Here is a 13,202-nt window from a genome sequence, read left to right on the forward strand (position 1 = left end):
CGGCGGTCTGGTGAGGGTGGTTCGGCAGAGAGCGGAGGAGACACCCTATGGGAGTCGAAACGGGGAAGCTGCGAGCTTTTCTGAAGCGAGCAAACCCAGCCTCAGGCTGAGAGACTTTCAAGAACTGTTTTTTAACAAGGGGGTACCTGGAAACACAGTCTTTGGACAACATTTGTGCTGAACCTGCATTTCCCCACGTGTCCCAGCCCCCATGATCCCAAAAGCTGCAGGGAAGGGGCACAGGCACCCACTGCTCTACCCCCTTCTGAGCATCAGAGCAAGTGCCGCGCTGCTTAACCAACCCGAACAGCAGCGGCAGGGCTGCAAAGGTTATCTCCCCCATTTTTCAATGCTGCTGTAAAGTCAAAGTTCTGGAGGCCCTCTTTCCCCACCCAGAATATTTTGGGGCAGACAGCACGATGCTCAGAAAGAAAAAGCCATTCTTGGCATGGTATGCAGCTGATGAGGTGAGGATTTGTGATCTGCAAAGAGAATCCAGTTACCCTTTCCATGAGATGTAAAAAGCCCGAGGGAGCCCTGCAGATCCCACGGGAAACAGTTTGTGACAAGCATTCCCACGTTCTGTGAGAAAAAGGGTGGCAGCTTGCAGCCGGACAGATCCCTCACCGCCTGGCCCACAGCACGCCCGAGGAGCGGGGTGGCAAGGAGCTTTTGCCGTAGAGTCTCCCGCAAAACCCACGCTGTCCTTTTAAAAAAGGAAGGTGCCTTGGAAGAGCGATGTATTAGTGCCCTGGCCGAGTTTCCTGCCCACCTCTGTCAAGGCTTGAAGAGTACTGGCACTCCTGCCTGCTCAAGCAGAGCTCTGTGTAACTGGACCACATCTAATGCCCGCACAATGCAAACGAAGATCGAAACGGTCGTTTCCTTTGATGTGTGTGACTAAACAGCCAAAAAGGATCTTTTCCCTTAGATCCTCATGAGAGTCGAACTTCTTTCAAAAGACCTGTTGGTGCTCTGGTTCTGCTAAGGACCAAAGCCCTTTCTGAGCCACGACGAAAGAGGAGTGCGGCATGATGGGTCTTCTTCGAAGACAGAAGAAAGGACAATTCCTTTTTCCTATTTTCAGCGGCTGCTAATCTCATGGAGCGTGAAAGGCACATTGATGAAGAGGCTCTAGAATGACAGGCTCACTCCCGACGGTCATAAAGCTAATCTAGCATACTCTGCCTATAAATACACACAAATATTAATGCAGCTACAGGATCAGCTAAGGTAATTGTTTCCTTCAGCTGTTCAAAATTTGCTGGAAATTTTTCTAGTTGCCACGCTGGTGAAGAACAATCATTTTCTTGATGAGTTCTAGAGAATTTATGTCCCTCCTTGGATATTCTCCCGAGATGATCCGTATGCTTCGCAAAGACACGAGGTAGCCATACAGTTGGCACTCCTCACAGTTTGCATCATGGCAAAAACTAGATCAAAATAGGTATCCCTCTGCACTCAAGAGATGGAAGCCAATTTCCTGATGCAAGCACCAGATGTTCAGGCGACATCTTACTAAGACACAGAGGGGCGGCCCACATCAAATTCACCCCCAGCGCTCCGCAGAGTGGCAGACAGACCTGCCTTGCTCTCTCTTCTTCAGCAAGAAGCAGGCAACTGGACTAGCCAGGAAGCAGAGCCTGCAGTGCCACCACAGAGCCAGTCCTATCCGCTGCCCGTCTCCTCTGAACCAGCTTATCTCCTGGCACAGCAGTCTCTGGCCCAAGACTAACATCAGGCTGGTACGGGCTCGAGCTTCCACTTGGATATTCAGGCAAGACTAGGTAACAAAAAGGAGACGAGAGAAATGGTGGAGCTAACGCATCTCTGCCGAGTTACAGAGATTACCATGCTGCTACCAAGTACGATCATTTCAGAGCGCTATTCGGATTCGGTTTTGCAGACACCAGTGCTTGTGGCTGAAGTGCGAGCAGGAAACCAGGCTGCTCCCAAGTACGCAGACGGCCCCTGTTGCCACAAATAGCCTTTCCGCTCTTTTCGGGGAGACGAGCACATTTATTTCTGTTATAGCCCTCACTGCATTATTCACTTACACACTCTTGAGAACAAACAACCATAAGGTACTCCACATGGGGTTAGACCTTGAGATCACCCAGAAACGTAATTAAATGCAACATCAGCTACATGTGTGCACAAGAGTGTCCATCTCTTTCTTCTCTCCAAAGCTCAAGCAGTTCCTGATGTGCTTCTATGGCTCATTAGAGTAATGAGGTCCATGCGGTCTGACTGACAAGGTTGTTTAGGACACCAGCTGCCTTCTTTCAGCCGTTACAGTCTGGGGAAGGAGGAACTTCCACTGAACTGACTGGCAATAGCTCCGCTTTCAGGACTACCACAATCTACCTTGGCTCTAGAGTAGCATGCCACCTGCTCTATGAAGTGTCTTTGGGAGCGCTCTCTGGCTTTCTAGATCCTTCCTGGTCCGTAAAGACAATGAGAATTTGGGTGGATGAGGAAAAGTAAGGCATTTTTAAGGGGTTGCTGAAGTAGTGTATGAACTCTGCTACGTATGGCTAATGAACTCATTCTCTTCCTCAATATGAGCTCTTTTACCAAGAGAAAAAAACCCTAATAAACTGAATCTTACATACGTAAAATCATACATAATTTTAACAGTAGCATATAGGTCGTTACAGCAATGTGACCTATGTACTATTACAGATGCTATCTGAACACTGATTTTCCAGCAAAAATGCCAGCACAGTCCCAAATATTTTCATTTAATTCCTTGTGCAATAAACTGATAAGAAAGAAACCATTTGAATTGAAGTGCTGCTGGTATCTTTCAAGTTTCCCAGATCCCCACTGTTTAAAAAAATCAAAGGTCTAATCACTATTAAGGCACGGAGGTACCAAACCACAAAAGATTCTGTGCATGTATGGTACAGGATAAACAGACTGGGTCTTACCTTTCTAGGGGCACAAACACAGAGCTACCTCCAGCTGATAAGCGGCGAGAAAGTAGATGTGCCAGGAGTTTTTGCAGTCTGAACCATGAATAATTTTTAACAGCATACTGATAAAAGCTGCTGCTATTCTGATGCACGGTATTTGGGGGTTTTTGTTAAGACGGAGGCGAAATCTGAAGGTCTTTAAAAAAATCTTCATTGTCATTCCATGGCAGATGCGGGTCTGGCTTGGTTAATTGGGTTAATGTGATGATTTGGCATGCTTAGTTACATGCAGAAGTAAAACTGTAAAGAACATATTCAAATATCCTGCTATGGATATTCAGCAAATTATACATCCACCGTTGCTATGGCAAGCATCAAAAAGCAAAACAATTCAGACAGTTTTAATAGCTATAATGACAATGTTGGAACCCCATTTCTTTTGAATTGTTTGCACAAAGTTACTCCATGATTTAGAAGCAAGGAATGCCAAGTGTTTTTACAAAAATACTCTTAAAAGTGTGAATAGAGATGCTTAAAAAAACCCACTCACAATGACAGAAACAAAATGGTTTTGCCTCTTCCTCTCTCCACTTACAGAATCAAAAGAATAAATTGAAAAAAGATTTTAAAAAAATCAAAACAAACCCAAGACTTAACCAAGTCAATATGTATGTAAATCCATCGTTACTTCACAATACTTGACTTCAGTTGTGAAATATAATTGCCAATTCCCAAGTTCATCAAAACCAGGTAAATATCCCCAAACCCATGCATTTCTTCAGAAAGGTTCTCCAGAGAAGTAGACTCTGTTTAGGGCTCTGCCATGCAAACAACTTGCCCAAAACAATGTGTGGAAGGTGAAGAACGTACATTACCAGGAACTAAAGAGACTGAGTTACACTCAAAATGGATGAAGCCGCGCACTACCCCAGCAGGAGGCCAAATTCGGTCATCTTGCATATTCTGGGGTTTGGGCACTTTCTTCTCCCCATTCTGCAGTTCTGAGCCCATTATTTCCCTCAGAAATGCAAGCACTACATTCAAATAATCTCTAGTTTTTACTAGAGATTGGCTATAGGGAATTTACAAGAGACTAAGCCAAAGCATAACTCCAGAGCCTAAGCCATTTTGATGGACCCTGGAGGAAAGCTGGTTTTGCTGTGCAAAGCCTTCATGAAGTTTTTGTAGGTATTTAAGTCAGTAGCCTCAACACTAAACACAGTATTTACCTGTTTAACCAAGAACAAGGGCAAAAATACTTTGTTCCTCTACACTGGGAGTTGGGAAGGGAAACAAGTGGCTGCCGGGGGGGGTGGGAGCAGGTGTTGCAGTGCTGGAGCCCCATTTACTCCAGTACAACTTCAGACTGACTTACATGGGTGCTCCAGCATTTTGCTGCAGCCAGCAGCTCTGGGGAGAACGCCTGCCACGCCACGCACTGCAGCATGCTGCCTCTGCCACAAGCCCCGATGTTCCTTCCTCTGCAGTCCTTGGTCTTTTATTTCCCTATGAGAACAGGCCAGGTTCTGTCTTCACTTTGGTTCATGCTCCAAGCACCCTGGTGGCACTAAGAAAATAACAATTATTTTGCTCTAATATACACCCATAAGCCAGTTAGAGGAGAAAAAACTGAAATATGAGGTAAATTAAAGCTTCCAACTATGGGGATTTACCAGTAAGTCACCATAAAATTCAGGTAATTTATTTTTTCAATTCTACAGCAAGTTTCTCCAGTTCGTTTGGATTAGCTGTTAGAAATTATGTCTCAAAAATTAAAGAAAATGTCTATTGACCATTATATCAAATTCTAATTTTAGCCAGAAAAAAAGAACAATTAGGCTGTGATTTACCCTGGTAGTCAACTTACATTAACAATTTTTTCCCCCTGTTTATGTAATTCTGGCAAAATCAAATAATATATACAATGCTCATAAATGCTGGGCTAGATTTAGTACAGACAATTTCCTACAGTACATTCAGGACATTTCTCTTTGCTTTCCATTGTAATAAGACAATCAAGTTATTTAGTTTAAGGAGGTAATATGATTGTCATCTGTGGTAGCCTCAGTTATAATTTTAGTGCGGTCTTCAATAAGGTACATGGGAGGATTTTATTTATTTACTTATGGGTTTTTTTAAGCTGTATTCATCCTGTAACAAGCCGTATCGCCTGGCTGCTGCTCTCTGGGAAAGTTTTTCCCCACATCCTAACCGCTCTCCCCTGCTAGTACGCAAAACCGCACTTAGTACCTCAGAAGCAAGAAGAAAGTGTTAAATCCAGAAACAATCAGGAATGCAAAGCTATCAGGCACAATGCTGGCACGCAGCTGGCGCTGTTCTGGGCAGTGGGTGAAGAGCTCCCAGCTCGGGACTGGCCTGGAAACACTGCTCGACAAAGGTGGCAGCGCCAGCTCACTGAATCCCTGCCGACAGCGCGCGCAGAAACCCATACAGCAACGGATACCACTTGAGGAAAAGGCCGTTTTCCATAATTCTTATTTTCCCCTCAACATGTACAAGATAGAGTAATTTTCAGGTTAGTTTGATATCAGATCTCTAGTGATAGTTGAAGCAAACAATAACGGGAAAGTATGTTCAAGTCTAAGATCCCTAAAGGTATGGTCCTAAATTTCTGTTCCTACTTTTAAACAAATATCTTTTCCAGGATACGCAACTCCTCCGAAATTGGACTGCTGTCTATATTAACTGAATAAATACGGATCTAGGAGCCAAGCTTTAGTCACCAAGGTATGAAAATGTCAGCCTCAGGCACTGAAAACAGAAGAGTGAGTAATGGAAGATGAAGAGGGAAGAACAAAAGGAGAACCGAAGGAAGAGAAATTGATGACTCCTAACAGAGGCAGAAGGTGTTCAAAGCCAGGCAGACCAGGAACTGGAAGCCAGAGGCAAAGTCAAATTTAATGGAGTCAGTCTGCTCCCGAGGAAATTCCAATGACAGCACCACCCAGGCTCTGCCCCTTGCCCAAAAACCTGTCCTGGAGCTGCCAAGCCAAGCCTTCATTCATACGCTCCTGTCATTTATTCTGTGTCTGCGTTAACGTGGAAGCATCATTAACAAACAACAGAGCACTAACGCTTTCAGTTAAAAAGCACTATCGTTGAAATCATTATCTCAAATCTTTAAAGGACTCCACCATGACTGCATTCTGCCATGCTTTAAATTCACAATGAGAAGGAACTTCCCAGACTTTTTTCATCGTTATTCATGAATAGATAAACCAAATGGAAGTGTAATTCCAGTATCAGAAACTAGAATGAATCACGATTTGCTTACAGTGGAACTATGGCAGTGCAGCTACCCAAATTATCTCTCGGGTCCAGTGCCTTGTTACACAAAACTTTTTTTCTCCGTCATCAAGGATACACAATACTTCTTGTTTACAAAAATGACCGTTTTAATACTTTCTCAATAGTTTTAGCTACAGAGTTTTTTTCTAGATTTGCTTAACCTTGTCTAACGATGAAAACAATTCTTCCCATATGACAAGTTGCACAGAATGAGAAATATCTACAAACAGTATATGCAGAGAACGTGAAGAAATAGCTAGTCTTGACTTCGACAGTTTCATGTGCGAGTTCTTGACTTCCCCCTGAACTTCCTCCCTGAAGGACTGAAACAGTAATACGTCTTTTTCCTGAAGTGGAGTAAATCAGTTCCTACACTCTCAGTAGCAGATTGAAAATTAAGATGTAAAGGAGTAAAGAATGCAGAAGAACCCTATTATTCAAAAACAATACAATTTGCTGCTGATCTTCAGTTGCTAAGACAGGCACGTCAATTATTCATAGAGCCCAGAGTGTTAAATATGAAGTATTTCAGCCTGGGACAGCATGAAAGGAAACGCAGGAACATAATCCTGCCAGAACTGCAGAATTGTAGGCAAGGACAGACTATCCCTACACAGATTACCCTTTTTATTGAACTATAAATTGAGAAAGGTCCTTATGAAGTGTCACTTTTGGTGTTAAGTGATATGCATTCTCTTTTTTTGACAGCGTCAGTCTATATTTAACATTCATCTAAAGGCCTGTTTCTGCCAGGGAAACAATGCACAGTACCTTCCAAAAACATAAATTAGCGTAAACTCATCTGAATATTTACACAAATTCCACGGCCTTCTCTTTATCAGTGCTTAGTCTACGAACAGGCTGTCACGCACATTTAAAATCTGCTCCAAACGACTACAACTTTGCCGTTCTCACGGTGCTGAAAAGACCTCACTACAGCACCACCCAAGGATTAGGAGGTACGTACTACCAACTCACCTACAGTAACCACAAAATGCAGCTTAAAATAGCTTCCACTGACTCCTTACGAGCAGGAGACACGCTCAGAATTAGCAAGCGCTCCTAAAGAAAAGAATTAAGCATAAAATTACTTCTTTTTAGCTGATAAGAGAATTATTAATACTGAAATTAGCTTTTATACTTGGAATGATGTCTTTCGACTTCCATCTCTGATTAAACAGTAAAACCCGTGACCTAGTGTTGCACAATGTCCATTTTTCTAACAACTCTCGCTGCTTAAAAAAATTAGGTAGATTTATAACAATGTTAAAACTAGAAGTTAATCTTTCTGTAGGATTACAGATTGATCAAAATCAACTAGAAGTACAAAAAGTAAACAGATCTTAGTTGCAGAAATTAGTATGGGATCAATGGAAGCGGGCAGTCACCTGGATGACAAACCCGAGGAGGACGTTTCAGAAATGGATCTGCAAGGACTGCCTGTGAACCCAAGTGCTGATGAGGAGTATAGCCTAAGGACTGCACGCACTTCTGGTGAATTCGGCATTAAGCCCTTAGAGCTCAGGTGAAAGTCTGGGGGATGAAATTACGTCCTTAACCTCAAGCACCCATCACAATCCGAACAAGTATGTTCTGCATGAACAATACAAAGATGTAAGTGCCAGTGATGGAATCCGCTTGCTACAACAGCCAGCGTTGCGTGACACACTCTGTCAGGACAAAGACTTCCAGTTACACAGACCAACCACAGTTTCAGGTATGAAATCAGAAAGACCATAAAGGCTTGCTTTTAACAAATGACTTCTCATTGCCTGTAATAATCTTGGAATTTCGGAAATAAAGTATTTCCCACCTCATTTGGCCATTTGTTTGCTGAGAAAACGTTGCTTCCTTTCTTGCGCCATTTAAGATGTGAGAGGCCTCTGCGTATGTATCGCCATTACTGGGAAGCTCCTTCCACATGGAATCCCACACAGCTCTGTCCTGCTCCCTTCCTCACATCGGATACGCTCTCTCTCATTAAGGGATGTGCCGAAACGCTAAGGTTCTTCAGGCCAGCTATATGTGAGCATGTGGTTCACACCTCTCTCACACTGAGATTTTAACCTTCTTGCATCTGAAAAGTTTAAATCCAGTATTGTTAGTCAGCTGACTGGATACCCAGGAAGAGTTAGCACAGTGTGAGAAGCACCCGCATCAAGTTCCAGCCAGGTCAGGTAGCAGTCAGAGTGATTAGGAAAGGTGAACATTCCGAAGCATACATTGGGCACGCAAAGATACCTTCTTAAAGCAAGAGCTGCGCCTCAGGTCCATTTTGAGCTCAAGTGGTTTCAGACACCCGACTCAAAACGCCCTTCCCCTCCGTAAGCAGCCTTTCCTCTGGCATGTGCATCACGCGGCCTGGGACTCTCGACCTGTTGAAACCAGCACATGCACGTCAGGCTGGCCACGCTGTGCCTGTTAGCCCGTTCCTCCAACGACGGCAGCTATGGAGTAGTACTAGCGCTACACAAGCAGCCCAGAGCAGGCTGCATGGCTCGCTGCTGTACGGGGAGAGGCTTAAACAGCAAAACCACGACGGTTTTAGCAGCGTGTAGCAGTTATTTGGAAACAACCTATGCAAACTGCACAAGGTGGAAGGCCTGTTGAAAGCACCGGGTTGATGCCGTATCACCACCAAAGACTTCAAGATGGACTGAGAAAGACAGAGCTCTCTCCTTTGCGGAGAGCCCAGGAACGGCAGCGGAACAACCCTCCGCGTTGGAACTGCCAGTGCTTTGGGCCACCTGACGTGCTGACAGGCGCTGCAAGTCTCGCTCAAGTACGTATGCAATTTTAGCTCAAGTCTTTACCTTGGGTTCACACAGATAGCATATCTGACTTTTTACATGGTGCAAGCCCTAAAATGCACAAAAGAAACGTTACACTGCTGTACAGACTGAGAAGAGTTTCATTAATCCCAAAGCTTTCACTTCTTTGGGAAAATAAGGCACATGGCAACCTCATGCTTACCAAAGTAGACTCTTAGAGCCACCGTACCTCAACCCATGAGAGTTTTTCTCCCTGAGGGATTTTCGCTCATATTGTTCAGGTAGGCACTTCCAACAAAAGTTAGTTTTCTACAAGCAACAATGATTAAGAAATGCTGAAAACACTGTTCATCCCTCACCAGGAATAACTGGTGTGATGACATTCAAAGAAAAATATCCCAGATCACAATGGGGACTTCTCAGCCTTTTCCTCCCTGTGCACTGACTCTACAAAAGCCCTTATTTACTAAATATTATAAACAACTCATTAGCCACTCTAATCCCATAAAGCATGCTGTGCATTAGTGGTAGGTATCCACCGTCTACTATGGGAGAAGCTACACTGTCTCTTTTTCTTTCTATTCTTCTTTTTTTCTGTCTCTACACCGTCTGTCTATTTTTAAATACCTCGTTTGTTTTATGCCAGTCAGTTGCCAGCTTTTATTCAAAAAGGGTGAATTTTTACTTAAGAATAGTATGGTTGGAAGCACACATATCATGTGGCAGCTATTAATATACTCATCATAACGTCCACAGATTCAAAATTTCTACTGATGTTCTCAGTAGCGATAGTGAAAGTTTATCTGCACAAAAGGTGCTTGCTTGTATGGTTCATAGCAAGTTTGTTGAAAGCAAGCATCTGGATTAAAACACCCAAAGTTGCAGTGAAAGGCTTCCCATGGTCCATCTGAGGAACTGATCTGCACTACTCAAAAACGTCCACAATTTCTTAGGGGAAAAAAAAAACCCAAAACAAAACCCCACAAACAAAACCAGAAAACCTTGGGGCCCTACCTTCCAGTACAACAACTATAGTAACAGCCAGTGATGTGTGACATGGTCTTACTAAAATGCATTGATGGGTCCACGAAATATTCTATGCCAAATCAAGTATTTCAAAGATGGAGAAATTCCAACTGCATCTCCTCCAACTGCCTTGCTTCTGACATTGAGACCGAGATCTCCAAATACAATGACTAAGAAATTTTGCCTGACAAACCACTTACAGAAAAGGAAAATACATTGAACTTTAAGTTCAAAGCAAACAAGCGAGTGATTCACCTTCCTTTCTTGTATGCTTGCAAGACATAGGCTAAACACAAATGTAGTACTGGGTGCTCTGAAAAGCTCCACCTGTGTTCGAGTAAGAATTTGCATCCAGGGGTAAGGTGAGGCTACACAACCCTGAACAACTGGATGAGACTCTCTTAGACAAGCATCCTCCTTTACCAGCTCGAGAGCTTTGTCTATCAGACCATGTCACCTGAATGACTAACAGCACACTAACTCCCACTGCTGCCACCTCTCACAGACTCCAGCAAGCTAAAGCGTTAGCAGGACAGCAAGCCAAATAGAATACATGTTTCCCAGTGCTCCCCTGCAATTGAAAACCTGAATACTGACAAGACGGAGGGGAAAGAAACAAAAAACCACAAGCTAGTGTAGTAGGCAACTGTCTGTCCTCAGGGTCATATAAAAGACCACGTGCTGGAAGAAAGAAGAAACAGCGAGGAGTTGGCAACATCCGAAGCACAACGCCCACAGAAATGATTATGCTGATGCCAAATCTGGTCCTATCTGGGCTTTCCAGCCACTGCTGAGTTGACAGCACGTGCTGCGATGCCGGAGCTGGCAGAGGCGATGCTGAGCACAGCTAGTGGCCACTAGCCACCTTAAAGCAACAGCACCACACATCTTCCCTGAGCATGAATAGTAAAATAACATGTACACAGTGCTCTTTGTCAAAACCACAGCAAATACTAAAAAAACAACTCTCCATTCTCTGTTTCGCCCAGCCTGCTGCGATGCCAGACTCGCTGGGTGCTGCGGTCCACCACCAAGCGTGCTGGCTGGGCTCCAGGGCCCCGAACAGCGAGCGGAGGAACAGGGAATGGCTACAGGTCCTGGCTCTGGGGAGACAGCACAACCGTAAGGACACAGCTCCTTGCCAACACTGACTGTATTCCAATTTTAGCAGACTTAAAGCTTTCCAGATTGATGGTGAAGAATTTTGAAACTCAAAGAGCACTACAGATTTACATCCAAGTTTACAGAAATAGCTGAATAACACACCAACAGCCTTAACATACACATGGAGAAAAAGAAGGAACAAGACTATCAGATCTCCCAGAATATGGATTGACAACAACAGTAAATTCCTACTTACTATTTTAAGTATGCCTGAATTACCAACTCTGGTGTTATTAAACTAAAAATTATATCATCATATATTTTAACTATATGATAGCTTACACAAGTTATGACGATTTCAATAAAAACAATCTGTATTTCACATGGTATTTATATGATATTTCAAACATGGTTACATTTCCCAAATGACATAGGACAAATTACTACTTTTTCACCAAAAGAGTTGAATCCGCTGTTGTTCCTCCCTTGTGACATCATGTGGCCTAAACATAGCAAGGATTTTAGGACAACCTGTAGCATCCAGAGCAGCTCCTCATCATGGCAACAATGGGAAAGTATTTTACTAAATAGAGGCAAAATTGAACTGTAGAATTGAGCCCAAATAATATTCTCACTGACGTAGTAGAAGTCACTGACTTCTTCCCAGAGAACTATTCTACCAGAGGTGAAGTTGGAGGCTGATTTTGGACAGAGAAGAGCTGGTAGGGAATACGGGTTCTCAGCTTCCAGCCAACACTGCACAAAATCTCAAGGGCTGTCCACGGTATCTGTAAGCAATTCCTGTACGTTTCTTTCTTCAAAGTGTAAAAGGTTGGCTTTCTGGCAAGCTCTGTGTGTTCTGACAGATGAAGGCGCCGCCCTAACGCAGAGCTCCGTCCCCACTCGTTACACGACTGGCTGAAGGGATCCAAAGGCACCGAGCGCGCTGGTTTAGGCTGTGCTGCTGCAGGAAATGCTCTTCAGTGGGAAAACAGCGAGGTGCCGAAGGTGAGCAGAAAGCCAGCATCTCCCTTCCCTGACACCCAGTGCAAATACGGGATTGCTGGATCTTTCAGAAGATTTCCTAGCAGTGTGAAGCCTGAACAAATAATTTCTGACACTGCACTAATGATCTTAGGGAAGGTGTGGTGTTAGCACATTCAAAAGCCTTAACCCTGCCCAATGCTCTGTGTGACAGACCACGTCGTGATTAGAAACAGTTTAAGCACATAAAAATTACAACTGGCACCAACATCTAAACTATAGCAAATTCCTCCCTGATTGCTGTTTTGAAGACAATGCTTCCAGCAGAACAGAACTGTTATTTTATGTGTATCAACCATTCACACCTCATCCTGCTTGCCGCAGAAATGCCCTTCTGTCCCATGCACTTGCTGCCAGAAAGAGCCGAGAGGCAGGGGGCAACACACAGATAATTACTACAAACCTGGAACATTTTCAAGGAGAATGTTTGCTTTTGACTTTGGGGGGATTAAAGCCAGTCTTCCATAAACAAGCATGAAAATATCCCAAGGAGAGCTACATTACTAATGAAGATTTTCTTGCTTCTTGTCAGTTGCTTCCGCCACTTCTGCTGCCACTGGATGAGCGTAACGAAGGCCCTTCTACTGCAGGGCTCTCTGCAGGTGTGATTAAATCTGCCTCTTACTTCCCAAAGTCCCCAAGTGGACTATCATGCCTCAGTTACAGAGATAATTTCTCAGAATGAAAGAGCCAATAAGAAGTGATTCCTTTGGGCATCTCAACAGCGTTAACACCAAATGCAGTAAAAAGCATCAGAGTAGCAGAAAGCAATTTAGTCCTCGTGGAGGCAACTCGTTTGCAATGCATTCCAAACATTCTAACCGCACGTATCTGCCCCGGTTTAAGTCAGAGGACGGGTACAGGCAACGGCTGCACTGAACCATCACCTCAGGAGAATGGCACTGGCTGCAAGTTAAGTGGTTGAGTTCATCTCTTTTTTTCTCTTTTTGTCCTCATCACAGAACATGGCAGCAGACAACCTGGTATGATTGCTAGACTAATTTGGCAGTGTGAGCTGCAGGCTGGGGGG

General features: G+C 43.9%; 1 protein-coding gene across 1 annotated transcript in view; it reads right to left on the reverse strand.

Annotated features, from left to right (window-relative positions):
* CAMTA1 (calmodulin binding transcription activator 1) overlaps window positions 1-13,202 on the reverse strand; it is a 330,506-nt gene that overhangs the window by 316,203 nt on the left and 1,101 nt on the right. The window lies entirely within an intron of this gene.

Source organism: Egretta garzetta, unplaced genomic scaffold (genome assembly GCF_000687185.1).
Source record: "Egretta garzetta isolate BGI_Z169 unplaced genomic scaffold, ASM68718v1 scaffold389, whole genome shotgun sequence".
NCBI lineage: Eukaryota > Metazoa > Chordata > Aves > Pelecaniformes > Ardeidae > Egretta > Egretta garzetta.